At 44.5% G+C, this 15,050-nt stretch overlaps 1 protein-coding gene across 16 annotated transcripts in view; it reads left to right on the top strand.

The window, feature by feature from the left end:
• Window positions 1–15,050, top strand: part of LOC147692138 (galectin-4-like) — a 379,836-nt gene that overhangs the window by 298,565 nt on the left and 66,221 nt on the right. The window lies entirely within an intron of this gene.

The raw sequence follows: 15,050 nt of genomic DNA, 5'->3' as shown, positions 1-15,050 counted from the left end.
ATGGCGAATCACGGTTCACGGTTTGGCTGCCTACTTTCACGACGCAGCTCACCGTGGCAAGTTCAGAAGGCAGTCAAGTCCCCAACTGACGCACTGACCAGACGCTGCCCTCCTACTCGCAGAGAGTCCAGCTCCAGTGTTTCTGACTCCCCTTGTGAGGTGTTAGAGATCGAGACCCGGAAAGAGATTCCAACCTCACTCATTCTCAGGTATGGAGCGGATTAGAACCTAGCGGGACTTTTGGCAAATCTTGGCAACTATAGCTAAACTAGACTCTAGGTAAACAGCACCTACTTCTCCCCTCGTACTACAATTAGGTTAGGTACAATGAGGTAGGATTATTTTAGAAGCACCAGATGAGTATTTTAGCCTGTGTTATTTATGTATGTATTTTTATGAATATATGTCATAGCTACAAGCCATGCTATTGCAGTATTATTTCATCTTACTGCTAACGATGTACGTATTATACTTCGCATTCTGTCTTACGATTGTAGCAGTTCATATATCTTGCCCGAGAAATAAGACTGTCAAATAAACCCTTTTTATTGAATAGCCCATCTGTCTATTTCTGTGTAACTCTGTAGAAACGAAGCATGCACGATTGACTGAGTGAAACAGTAATCTATTGTTTCCACGATTCTGAGATTGTTCCGATTCTAAGGGAAACAAAGTTGTCATGTTTATGCGGTTGTCAGAAACAAATCCCTTCTTGTTTATTAGAAAAGTTTCTATTGACCTCTGAGTTAGCTGGCACACACAAGTAATTAAGTTTATGTGCTCAATAGAGACATACTGACCTCAGTCCTATGTCAAATCTATAGTTTATATTATTCCAATGCGCAGAGCCTATCAGGGATATAGGAACTACACTACAACATTTTCCTTCGCAAGCTGGGCAGTAAGTAAAACAGACCTTAATCGGGGGGTTGGAGAAAAAATGTATGCCTCCTAACAGAGGTGGGAAAATAAAACAGACTGAGGAAAACAAACACGTTACGAGGTGCAGTAGAGGAATTAAGAAAGAAATTGTTAATTAGTCAATCAGACTCATGCCAAAAACAGGTAATGAATTAAGGGAGAGCAATAGGAATCATTAGTCAGAGTAGGAAAAAAGGATGATGGAATTAAAGGGAAGGAAAGAAATGATGTACTAGCCTGGAAAAAGTATATGTGCCACAGAGTTTGGGATTAAGTTTACCTTATTTGTCTATATGAGTGGGAATTATACCAAGGAAGGCTAATTTCTTGATGCGGCAAGGTTGAAGCACACTGTTCTATGACCTACTTGTAGTAATTAGGGTCCAGACCGTATAGTTTATAACTTCTTTATTGTAGTAAAATAGAGGTAAAGAATGAATGAATGAATGATTATTTATAATGCGCGAACTTAGCCCAAGGGCATCAAGGCGCAGACTAAAAACATAAAGTATAACTAGACAATTACAGTTACAGAAAACAAACAGCAGATTTAAGATTAAGTGATAGGCCTGGGAGAAGAGCCAAGTCTTCAAGAGCTTCCGAAACATGATCAGGGAAGGTTGGTTAGACAGCTCGGGGGGGAGGTTGTTCCACAATTTCGGGGCCAGAGTGGAAAAGGCTCTTCCTCGCCATTTCGCTTTTTTAAATCTGGGGACCGCCAGCAGATTTCTTGAAGAAGATCGGAGGGATCTATTGGGGGAGTAGGGGCTGACCAGAGCCTTTATGCCCTCGGAGCCAGAGCCGAACACGGCTCTGTGCGCCAGACATATAATTTTAAAGGAAATCCTGGAATGTATGGGCAGCCAGTGGAGATCCTTTCTGGCCTGAGTAGCAGATGATAGCTTTGGTACCATCCTAGCAGCAGAGTTTTGGGACGATGGAGGGCATTCTTGTTTATGCCCCCATACAGTGCGTTGCAATAGTCAAGCCTGGAAGATACCAGGGCAACGGTTGACTGCTTGCGGGCGCCAGGTGACAAATAGGGGGCAATCTGTTTAAGCATGCGGATGGTATTACAGCAGGTGGATACAGTTCTGTTTACCTGAAGTTCAGAGGAGAGGGCCAAGTCAAAGAGAACACCAAGGTTCCTGGCCGAATTGGTGGGTTGGGGACAGTCTCCTAGAGAGGGAGGCCACCAGTCCTTGGACCAGATGTCAGGGTTTCCTCCAAAGACTAGGACCTCCGTCTTCTCACCGTTGAGCTTCAGGTAATTGCGCACCATCCACTTAGAGACCGCTTCCATACAAGTTCGAAATTTGAGAGCTGCCTCAGTGGTCAGTGAGGTAGAGGAGATGATAATTTGGGTATCGTCTGCATAAGACAATATTTGATACCCAAAAGATCTTATTACCTCGGCAAGTGGGGTTACGTAGATGTTGAAAAGCAGGGGACTCAGGGCCGAGCCCTGAGGAACCCAACATTGCACCTCATTGAAGAAGGACAGAAAGCCACCAAGCTGAACCCTTTGCTGTCTCTGCGACAGAAAAGAAGACAGAAGATTTAGGGCACTTCCCCTCACCCCTATCCCCTTCAACCGGTCAACCAGGATAAGAGGGGATAGGGTTTCAAAAGCTGCAGTGAGATCGAGGAGCACCAGCATAGTTGTCCGACCTCTGTCCACCTCGGTGCGGATGTTGTTCGCCACGACCGTGAGGGCGGACTCGGTGCTGTGAGCAGCATGGAACCCATGCTGGGAGATGTCAAGAAGACCCATTTTTTCAAGATATGAGGTCTGATGAAAGTTGAGGTGGGCCTCGAGCATCTTTGCAGGGGCTGGGAGCAAAGATATTGGTCGGAAGTTTTTTAGGACTTCCGGATTGAGCGAGGGTTTCTTTAGAAGGGGCTTTACAACTGCCGCTTTCCAAGGAATTGTGAACGATCCCTCGTCAATGGCCATATTCATAACTTGCAGGAGAGGAGGGAGGATAGACTCTTTACAGGCCTTCAAGATTTTTACGGGGCAGGGATCAAGAGGAGAGCTAGATTTGGTAGCATCGAGAAGGTGGTTTAGTTCCTCAAGTGATATATGAGGAAAGCTGGAGAAATTTGGCAGGGAATCAGAAGAATCAGTGGTCTCTGTATGTACGGGAGAGGAGGGGGAGGGCGGGAGTGTACTGTTGGCATCTAATGAAGTATTGGAGGATTTAAGGGAGCTGTAAATGTCTGCGATTTTGGAGTGGAAGAATCCTGTGATATCGTCGCAGAGTTCTTGCGAATCATTCACTGATTCAGTTGTTTTGGGAGTGGCTAAGGTATCAATAATTTTAAAAAGTTCCCTGGAGGATTTCAAAGAGGTAGTGATTTTGTTAAAGTAGTTCTTTTTTTCTTCGTCAATAGCGTTTTTATATTCTCTCAGGGCGGACTTATGTAGGTTTTTCCTCAGAGGGTCCCGGTGGGCATACCAGGCTCTTTCTTTCTGTCTGCATTTCTGCCGCAGAGATCTATGTTGTTCCGAGAACCAGGGTGATTAAGGGCTCTTTCTAGCTGAGTAGTGTTTTTTAAGGGGTGCTAGTGAATCCAGGGCATGAGTAAGCGTGGCGGACAGAGCCACTGCAGCCTCGTTAGCATCATTCCGAGCAAGGGGATGAATATCAGTCAGGAAGGTAGCGAGCGTAATATTGGTTACGTTATTATAGTTCCTCCTAGTCTCCCATCCTTTTTTATTGGTTAGATCGGAACCGGAAAGGGTAAAGGTAAAATGAAAGGGAATAGTTGAGTGGTCGGACCAGGATAGGGGAATCGGGGTATCGATCCCCAGTCTGGTATCGTTAGAGAAAATGCCGTCTAGAGTATGTCCAGCAGCGTGAGTAGGACCCACGACTAATTGGTTAAGTCCACAAGAGGTTAGAGCCTCTGTTAGTGCTTTGGTGTTGTTATCCTCAGATAGTTCCAGATGGAAATTAAAGTCACCTAGAAGGGTGAGCTTGGGCTTGCTAATGAAGGGTTCTAGCAAGGTGAGTAAATTGTGGCAAAAATCGGTCCTTGGGCCTGGGGGCCTATAGCAGAGGATACCAGTGAAGGAAACAGAGGGAGCTAATTGAATTGTGAAATGTAGTGCCTCATATTTCTCCTTGGGTGATGAGAGGGGGTCGATACAGCAGGTAAACTGATCTTTACACAGTATTCCCAGACCTCCACCCCTACGGTCAATATGGTCCATTCTGGTCAGGGCATAGCCATCGGGAATAGCCTACTCTAGGTCAGGGCCGGCCGAGGTAGCTCCCCAGGTCGCTGTGATAAAGACCAAGGAAGGTTTCCATTATACCACAAAGTCATTGAAAGCGATTTTGTTTTTGATCAGAGATCTGGCATTGATGAGAAAGCCCGTTAAATTCTCCAGATGTTCCGAAGATTTAGCCTTGGCCTGACGTTTTCTGGAAGATTTAGGGCGGGCGCGTGGGGAAGAGTTACAGCCACATTTGATGAGAGAAATTCCCTCTGGGGGAGAAGTGTGATGACAAGGCAGAGGTGGCGGTCTTAATGAAAGCAAAGTGGTGAGAAAGCCTAAGTTTTGAATGGAGGGGGAGGAGGAGAGAGCGTCCAGCCCATCCTGCAGCGCGCCCTCATCGCGGACGGGCGCAAACGGGCAGGACTCTGGCACGACTCCGGCGCGAGTCCGGCGCGGCCGCTGATGGTGTCCTCTGCGCGGAGGCATGGCCGTCCCTTTTTATGTGCAACTGAAGCGCGAGAAATCACAACCACACTCAATATGGCCGCCGTAAGTCTGTACCCGAGACCAACTCCACAGCGTCAATACTCGGCTGAGAGTGACCCTGGGCAGCGGAGAGGAGGGGGATGGTGTGAGCAATAAAAAGCTTATTAAATCAAGCAGTTTAAGGCAATGTTGCGAATGAATGTAAAAGTAAAATTTTATGCAGTTTTCCGATTTTACGAGTAAGTTTAAAAAGTGCAGGCACAGCAGAGCTACAAAACCTCCCTGCTTCCGCCTCAAGAGGGACACAGACACTCAATACAAACGAGCGCAGGGTCGAGAGATGCCCCTTTTATGTGCAACTAGAGCGCGAGAAATCACAACCACACTCAATATGGCCGTCGTAAGTCTGTACCCGGGACCAACTACACAGCGTCAATACTCGGCTGAGAGGGGCCCTGGGCAGCGGAGAGGAGGGGGAAGGTGTGAGCAATAATAAGCTTAATAAATCAAGCAGTTTAAGGCAATGTTGTGAATGAATTTAAAAGCACAATTTTAAGCAGTTTTCAGATTTTACGAGTAAGTTCAAAAAGTGCAGGCACAACAGAGCAACAAAACCTCCCGGCTTCCGCCTCAAGAGGGACACAGACACTCAATACAAACGAGCGCAGGGTCTAGAGATGCCCCTTTTATGTGCAACTAGAGCGCGAGAAATCACAACCACACTCAATATGGCCGCCGTAAGTCTGTACCCGGGACCAACTCCACAGCGTCAATACTCGGCTGAGAGTGGCCCTGGGCAGCGGAGAGGATGGGGAAGGTGTGAGCAATAAAAAGCTTAATAAATCAAGCAGTTTAAGGCAATGTTGCGAATGATTTTAAAAGCACAATTTTAAGCAGTTTTCCGATTTTACGAGTAAGTTTAAAAAGTAAAGGTGTCCCCAGCTTGTTGTTTGTCTCGCTCTAAGTGAACGCTCTCAACGTTCTATGTCAGCCTTCACAGGAGGGTACGGGGTATACCAATTATGGGAAAGGGAGAGGGGTGAGGGTGGGAGGGGTGAACCATTGGCAGAGGTTACAACACACCATTCTCCCTAGGGAGAACGAAACGGTAGAGAGATAGGAAAGTAGGAACGGTTGCAACATAGTGGGGCGGCAAGGAAAGCAGAGGAAGGGGAGGGGTTCTGAACAACATAGCTAGTAACAATATATCCCCTGGAGGGATGAAAGTAAAGAACAGTGAGGTCTTGCGCAGAAGACCCATCCAACTGGCAAAGGTTACAGATTTATAATTACAACTATTTTCCTTTATGATACATCCCGAAACTTGCTGTCTAACACACTGTAGAATACTCTCAACTCATGCTGTACTGTCTGTGCCAGTACGGAGAGGTTCTTTGTCTATAGCTCTTCCTCCTCTGCCCGATATCCTGCCTACTGTCCCCTTCCTCTGATCTGCCTGCACCTAGTTTTTTGTCTCTAACTCTGACCGGTACTACTTGGTCCTGACTCCACATTTTCCCATCTTCCATGACTACTATGTTCCTCTTCACCTCCTTTATTTTACCCGGGGCATAGAATTTGTCTCCGCTTTTCCCTAGTTTATCGGGTTTCTTGATGTACACACTCTGTCCTTCCCTGAGGTTCCTCTCCTTGGCACCCCATTTCTTGTCGTACCATTCTTTGTATTTATTTTTGTTTGTTTTCGATCTTCTTTCTTGTTTCCTCCTGATCGATCTCCACGTCTATATTCTTGCCCATCTAGTTGGGAGATAACGTGGAACCAGCCTTTCTTCTTCTCAATAGCTCAAAAGGTGAGTGCCCCGTCGCAGCATTTGGAGTGGTATGATACGCCCATGACATGTCCCTGATAGCGTCGTCCACGTTTTTTCCTGACTTGCTGGCCAGATGTATGCATTATTTCAACATGCGGTTCGCTCTTTCCACTTTCCCGTTTGCCTTTGGGCAATATAATGGTGTATGGACATCGGTAATCGAGCAGTCCTTTAGAAACTCTTTCATCTCTTCTGAGACTAGTTGTACGCCGTTGTCCGTTACCATCGTTGTAGGAATACCTTCTCTCGAAAACACCTTTAAGAAGAGAATCAAGGACTTTGTGTTGATATTGTGTACCACCTTGTGAGTTATCCAGTTGGAGTAATAATCAATTTACACCAACAAGTACCAGTCCTGGGGACCTTTCCCTTGAATGGGACCCGCAATGTCGAAGCCGAGCTTGTCCCAGGGTACCTTCGGGACTTCCACCGGGATCAGGGGTGCGTGTTTTGTCACTTTCGATTTGTCGCTTAAGCTGCAAGCATAACAATCACGTACTTTGTCCTCCATGTCACGATCCATTGCTGGGAACCAATAATCCGCACGTAATCTTGCTTTGCTAAGGCTGCGGCCCAAGTGACCTTCATGGGCCAGATCAATCACTTGACTCCTCATCCCCTCCGGGGCAACCAATTTTCCTGATTTTAGGATGAATTTCCCCTCCACAGAAAGGTCATCCCTAACGTTCCAATATGTTTGAATTTCCCTTACAAGCTCCTTACATTTGTTCGGCCAACCGGACACAATATATGTTTTCACAGTCTTCAAAATTTCATCTTGTTCCATATGTGTCTCCCAACTATCTTTCGCCACTGCTGCCAGGCTCACTTACAAAATTGTATCTTCGACATTCTCCTTCTCCGCAGATGGGAGCCCTCGATAGGAAATCCGCCACTTTGTTTTGTTGTCCTGGTATGTACACCGCTCTGAAATTGTAGCCTTGTAGGCCTAACACCCATTTAGCTATGCGTGGGGTCATGTTCTCCAGGTTTTTTTTTTGTGAACAATGGCACCAAAGGCTTCGAATTGAACAACCCACACATAATATTTGAAATGCTTGATGGCCCAGTAGACGGCTAAGGCCTCTTTTTCCACGGTTGAATAGTTTGCTTCAGGACCGGTGAGCGTTCTGGACGCAAAAGCTACCACCTTTACTTTGTTCTCCACCCTCTGTGCTAAAGTGGCTCCAATCCCTTTGTTGCTGGCATCCGTTGAAATTATAATGTCTCTTTCCAGATTAAATTTCCCTATGAAAGAAGCCTGTATGATCGCTTCTTTTATTTTGTTGAAAGCCATCTCTTGATCCTTTCCCCAGCTGAAAATGCTATCCTTTTTAACCAACTCTCTCAAAGGATGTGACATTGTGGCAAAATACTTGATGAATTTCGCCATGTATTCCGCCAATCCTAGAAATGACACAACATCTTCCTTGTTGGTGGGAGTGGGAGCATCTCTCACCGCATTAACCAGATCACACTTCGGTTTGATGCCCTCTTCTGGGATGGTGTGACCCAGATAGTCCACTGAACTCACACCTAACTTACATTTGCTCTTGTGCTTTGCACGCGAGGGTTCGGATCCCATCCTCGTCGCCACAAAATGTAGTAATTAGGGTCCAGACCGTATAGTTTATAACTTCTTTATTGTAGTAAAATAGAGGTAAAGGTGTCCCCAGCTTGTCGTGTGTCTCGCTCTAAGTGAACGCTCTCAACGTTCTATGTCAGCCTTCACAGGAGGGTACGAGGTATACCAAGTATGGGAAAGGGAGAGGGGTGAGGGTGGGAGGGGTGAACCATTGGCAAAGGTTACAACACCACTCTTGCTTTCCTGGGAGGATCCAGGAGCAGAGGGGAATTCAATATATCAAGTCTGCAATTACAGGATTCGTACACTTCTAACTGGTTGCTGTTCGAATTGAAAGCCACCACTGTCAGAAATCAAAAGAAGGCCCAAGTATCTGCAGACAATCTCACAACACAAGAGAGGGACTGGCAAGTACAATATAAGCGGCTTGTTCCACAGAAATGTGTGCTGTGGGCAGGCTGTTGGGATCCCACAGGGATGTAAATTCATTTGCGCATGGTGAGTGTGGCCACCAGGTAGGATCATGGCTGCTAATTTGTACTTGTAGGCATTGTACTCTTTGGCCTAGTCAAGTCTCCACTGCTGCATGGCTGGCCTCAATTCAATAGGCAGCTCACGTGTCTCAGGGGGATTTGCAGACTGATCCTGTGTCTAGTCCTCATTTGTGAGGCAATGCTTCTGGGTCCTAGGGAGCCACTTCAGGTCGGGGTCACGGGTAGAAATTCTTCCTAATTTATTGTCAAATAGAGAAGATCAGTCTTGAGGCAGGAAGCAAGTAAAAATAGAAAAACAGAGACCCTGCCTAGATACTTCAAGGAGGTCCCCTAAGGGATCCACAACAATTATAAAAGGGGTGGCATTAACTATGTGTCAGAGCCATAATCATCAGAAAGCATAGGGTCAGTCCATATATTTTTTTATAAACATTTTTGTGTTTTTATTAGATCTGACATTTCATCAATACAAAACATTCAATAAATATGTACATCTGATTCTGTTGATAAAATTGATGGGAAAAGGACAATAAATTTCAGAGGGTTTAACAAATACTCGTGTTTCATACACTCCCGGGCAACAAAAAGGGTCTTTCACATACACTCATATATCCAGGGGGTCAATCAATCACATTCACAATTATTCATACACTTCTCTCATGGATATACACGACATAGCCTGCACCATAAAGATAAAGTTGGGGTGCAAGGACGTGGGTGCAGAGTAGGGAGGCAAGTAAGATGGAAGGGCTATAGTCCACAGGGACTAAAGTGCTGCCTTTCCTAGAAGTAACGTCAACGCGCGTTTCGGTGTAGAGCACCGTCGTCAGGGCGGGCGGGTACAACCAGGGTAGGAGAAACACACGGGAGGGATACAGAGATCAGGTATGGATTAAGATAGTAGGTCACATATTTCCAGCCGCCATTATCATCTTCAAAGTTCTGTGAGGGCGAAGTTCTCAGCCGTATAGTTGATTCAGAGGGTTCACATCTATTTTATTATTGCACGGAATCACGGGTCAGAAGATAGGGGGATCCTATGTTGAGTCCTGACGATGGAATAAAGTGAGTGTCGCGACTGGATAGTTAGTTGGGTGGCTGTTAAGGGAGAAGCAGAACAGGATCGTCAGAGAAGTCACTGGATAACAAAAAGAGACTCAAATGTGTGGACTTTTATCCAGGTCGGATTCCGCTGGATCAACTTCCAGGTGCACGGCTCTCGTCCGGTACAGCGACGACAGGTCGAGGCAGGAAGCATTCTTATTGTTAATGCAGATTTTAGGAGTATAGCTCTTCAAAGTATGGGTAGCAGAGACTGGCACATAATAATTTTTGTAAAGTTTTACACCCCAGCCAGCCACTCAGCAGTGACAGCATTTTCATACGCTTTCCTGGACAAGCTGGGTGGGAAGGAATGTGTGTTCCACTGGCATCACAGAACAGTTTTTAATTACATACATTATTTCTGGAAGGGGTGCATTGTGTAGGTAGTTGGTCACTGGATGGCACTCTGGTGTAGAACCATCACCGTGGCCACAATCATTCCTAATCAGAGATATCAGCTATGTATTATCAAACTTTGTTGGGGAACAACATAGATTTTTCGTTGCAAATTAAATAGAGTAAAAAAGTCTGTACACCAAATCCTATGCCATCAAGCTTGAAGTTTACCTGTAGACAGGGGTTATTTTTATATTGAAGTAGGTGGAACTTAAGGTGTCCCTCAGTTTGCTGGCACGAAGATTGGATTCTGCACAGAGCAATGTGTTTGGTTAAATTTAAAACAGAAGAGTAGCATAGGACTTCAAAACATTGGTCCACACATTTATTTAGATAGCATCTATGTATCATAAAAGGAAGTCATAATGGCTAATATTAACTTATGAGCCTTATGTGATGATCTTATACAGGGTGGGTTACTTATAATGTATGTAAATTTAGAACCTCTATAAGATAGTATCTTTGCAATGTATGATACATTACTGACAATGTCTGTCAACTCATAACTTGAATGATATTTCCAAAGCCGGAGAACAGAACTGATAATTCCTGTGAACCTTTAACTAGTGTACGATGAGATCAGGAATATGATGAAATCTCAAGACGATATGATATATCATTGATGGCATCCATTAATCTGTCACCAGGTTGAAAATTAGCTCCTTCTTCACAGCATCCTTAAACTGGTCCGCGGAAATAATACTGCTGTGGTAAACCCAAATACTTTCACCATTTCATTGCTGAATGACTGGCGCCTAACTTGATGGAACATAAAACTGAATATAAGACTACCTCAAAAATGGTCTACATACAACTCTGTCAAAACACAAACGTGCAATTCCATGCCCGGTGTGGGGGTCAAAGGAAACATGAAGTTTAGATCCAAACATCCACAAAACACAACTGATAACTGTGTAAGGGATGAAACCACATGAAACTGAATGCGCCCATGAGCACTCATAATGAAGGGAGCTCATGCAACTGCATGAACATACTGTGTCACAGTGCCCGTCAAGAAGGAAACGAAGGGTTCCGTCATATACTAAGAGGAAAATTTACAGAAAAGTCACTTAGCGTGGCAGGGAAAAGAAAGGAATGTGCATTCTTGTCCTTTCTCCCATGCTGGCACACAATGGGCTGCCTCAGTACAATGAGAAAACCCTGCACCATGGTGCAAGGGTGCCTGCGTTGCAAGCAGGGTTGTTTTTGCCCAGGAAGGGGCACCTTCCTATACAAAAACAATCCCCTGAAGCATTTTCCTCTTTCTATGTGTGCTTCAGACAGCAGCACACATATAAAGAGGAAAACTTTTGGAGAAATAAAGATATTTCTCCTTGTTACGCCTCTCCTGGGAAGAGATATCTTTTTGATGCATTCCCAGGGTTTATAAATCTGGCAATGCATCAAAATCCATGGATGCTGCATAGCAGCACCCAATCAACACCCACGGAAATGCCTCCCTGGCGCATAGTAAAGCTATGCAGCGATTTGAGATGTGTTAATTTACTTGAGGTTTGTGAAGTCACGTAGGGCCATGCAAGGTCGCCTTGTGTGGCTTCATAAATCTCTTTTTTGAGTTGCATCAATCTTGTGCCAAGTTGCGTGGTGCAAGAGTGATGCACTGGGGCTCGTAAATATGCCACTAAGTATCTAAGTTTACTCTGCAGGCGTCTTTAGACATTGTTAGTCAAGTTGAGGAGAACAATTCACCACAAACAACCACAAGAAAGGTTATAACCCCCATATTAAGAACTCTCTCTGTCTTGGCCACTGATGTCTTCAAAAATACATCAGTTCAATGAAAGTTCCAATCTCTTCAACCACATGGTTCCGAAATGCAGGTGGTAGGTAAAAACTGCCAATAGGAATTAACGCAAACCTTGAAAAATAAACACAACCCAATGTCTGTATGAACGCGCTATTCTGAGGTGCGTTCAGTTCCATAAAGGAATCTCACTGACCCTTGATATAGCGTCTCCAGAGAGAACATATTCTGCAGACAAATGTGCCAAAGCTACCCCTTGGTTCTATAGTGAGTGTGTTTCTCTCAATAACATGGCTAGTAAACTTCGATCATATGGTGAAAAATATACCCCATATTAAAGGCCTACTGGAAAACTGCGGGTTTTATGGAAATTCAACCATGTAACCTACTGTGTGATGGCTTTATATTGGCTACCAGTGCAAAATAAGATCTCGTTTAAGGCAATGATCTCCTACAGTGTGGTTAGCTCACATGAGTGCTACTGAAAAAATGCACGTTAAATAATAAATACATGTTTGTATCTCACGACAAGCCATGAGCTGCGACATTCGCCAAGAAGTTCATGCCTTTGAAGCAAACAAATGGGCAGACGTATGGGTACCCATTCAAGGGAAGCGTGAAGTTGCACTAGGGAAGGATCATCTTTTAGGCATCTCATTCAATATAGGGGCTATTGGTTGCACACATTTGTTTATATCTGGGCACTATAAGCAAACCCCAGTGTGTACATAAATTAAGGTGGAAGGCCTTCAATCAATTGAAAATGAATGATACTGCTTGATCATAAATGCCAAAATGCCTACGGCCAGACGATCACACAATCCCTCACAGTATTGCTACATTAATGTGTCTGCCCCAAATGATTCGATCATATCGTCCTGAATCCTCGTTTCTAGGTAAAGATCCATATGCCATGTAGACACAAAATGGAAAAGGGCAGAAAACGCCTGTTATATATTGATGTTCCACATACCACATATGTATCTAACATATGGCAGGGCTTACATCTATGTGCACACAAAACAAAAGGATAGCAAAAGAGAATGAAACATCAACGTCATCAGGCTAACACCATGGAACTAGCAATAAAAACAAGGGCTGAGGATGTTATTGTTGGATCTTGAGTTTGTGCCAAGCACATAATAGCAGAAATGGCCAGAGTAAAATCACACAAGTCCCCATGGGTAAATGAGAATGGCTTGAGTTTTCCCATGGCAGAGCTGACAAAACCAACATACTTATACAAATAGCATATTTTCAGTACTTTAAGAGAGCTTTTACTTGTACGCACAATATAGACTACAATAGATCATTCATCTTACATATATACATAAACAGCTAATAGTAGCTACTAATATGCAATACAACCCCTTTATTAACCGACAGCAGCCCTTTAATCATACCCAAAGTCTTAGCATTTGGACCCCTTGCTAGTCCTGAAAACCCAACAGTTCCATCATCGTTCCCCTTCCATCTCCCAGTTTTCAAGTGCCAATTTCCCTTGACTAGACCTTGCTTTTAAAGTAATCCTTTGTGGAAGTGCAGGAGCATCTTTGGCAACTTCTGAGAATATATCCATTGTGCTACTATTTTGCACAGTGCTGAAGGAAATGGTTCGATGTCAACAACTTGTCTGTGACCAAGGCACTCAATTGTGTCAACAGATGCACATGTATTCGCTGTAGGCCCAGGTGCAAGGAAATGTCCACTGAACAAGCAGGTACTGGATAGCGGCATCATGCCCAAGTGACAATTTCAGCTGTCATTCCTCAATTCCTCTAAACTGAGGTGGCAAAAGAACGATCAGTTGGAATACTTCAAGGAGTGATTGCCAGTGGTTAGACTTTTTGCAAGCATTCCTCCCATCACCCTTACATGTTTGAGGACTTCCTCAATTCCCACCATGTTCCTCCCTACTAATGTGTATTTCTTTTGCCCAAGATGGCAGCCGCCTATAATTTTTAGACCAGAAAGAAGATCATTTGAGGCAAATCTTAGAAGCAGTATTTCACCTTCTGTACTCCACACACAAGGCTGGGTCGCAGGTATGCTTTTCCAACCCGCGTACTTTCCAGAATAGGGTTTGCGACTGGCTATGAATCCCTTGCACCATGTAATGGAGGCCGCAATAAAATGTGTGGCTCAATCAAAGGTTTCAAAAAGACTCATGGGAAAAAATGCGCAGATAATCTGTGCATAAACTGCCAATATGTGCAAAACATGAAAACTTTGAAGCCCACCAGACCTTTTTTTGCACTGCAGAAAGCTCAAAAACATTTGATTATCTTAATATCAAACTACAGAAAAGTCTTTGCTGGCTAAAATTCGATCTTCCTGCTAAGTGTGGTATAATTATGCTCAGCAATTTACACTGGACAAAACAGCAAACATTTCAAAAGATTATTGCATGGAGGAAACGATTTCGATTTGGTGAAACTTTTCCTTGCAAGGGGAGGTAGCCAGTAATTCTCCCATTGTTTGGATTGATAACAATCTCCTCCTACTAGAATGTGCATTTCATGCAGCTATCTCACCTGGATAGAGGAGACCAAATGGGTAATGTCATCCTTCCCTGCCCTCACTGTCAAATTTTGCTTTGAGCCATTTTCTTCTCAAAGATATGAGTACCAAAAAATTGATGACATGGAGATGCCTGTTCGTTTAGCCTACCTAAGTATTAAAAAATGGCATCAAAGTAGTCTTAGTGGCCAATGTCATATGCAAAAGAATATTTTCTGTCTCTGACCCTGAAAAATTATCAACTAGGGACGACAGAACCTCTCTTGCACCCTGAGCACGAGTTGAGGGTACACGCGGGTGGGCTGTGTCCACCCTCTATTTTCACAGGGTGAACGCCGCCCCCCTGCCAAGAAGTTGGGCCCCACTAAAAAATGTGCTGGACTCATCTCAGTGTAATTTCCAAACACCAGGAAACTTTCAGCAGCACCTGCACATTATCTGCTTTTGATAAGTGTGAGAAAGTGCCATCTTTCTTGCATTGATATGCCCCCACTTTTTGCTGAACTGCTGATGTTCTTTTACTGAGTGTGCCCTGAGTCCCTGCCAACCAGGTGCCCAGGGCCTGAGTTCCTTCCCTAAAACTGTGTTGAAACTTAAACCCAATTGGCATCTCTGGCCACCTATCAGCCCCTAGTAAATGGTACCCTCAGTACCGAGGGCATGGTGACCAGAAAAAGGCCCCTAAGGGCAGCAGCACTTATTGTGCCACCCTTAGGGG

This window comes from Lissotriton vulgaris, chromosome 9, assembly GCF_964263255.1.
Source record: "Lissotriton vulgaris chromosome 9, aLisVul1.2, whole genome shotgun sequence".
Classification (NCBI taxonomy): domain Eukaryota; kingdom Metazoa; phylum Chordata; class Amphibia; order Caudata; family Salamandridae; genus Lissotriton; species Lissotriton vulgaris.
Note: the sequence above shows the minus strand (reverse complement) of the source record. Positions and strands in the feature narration are given on the sequence as shown.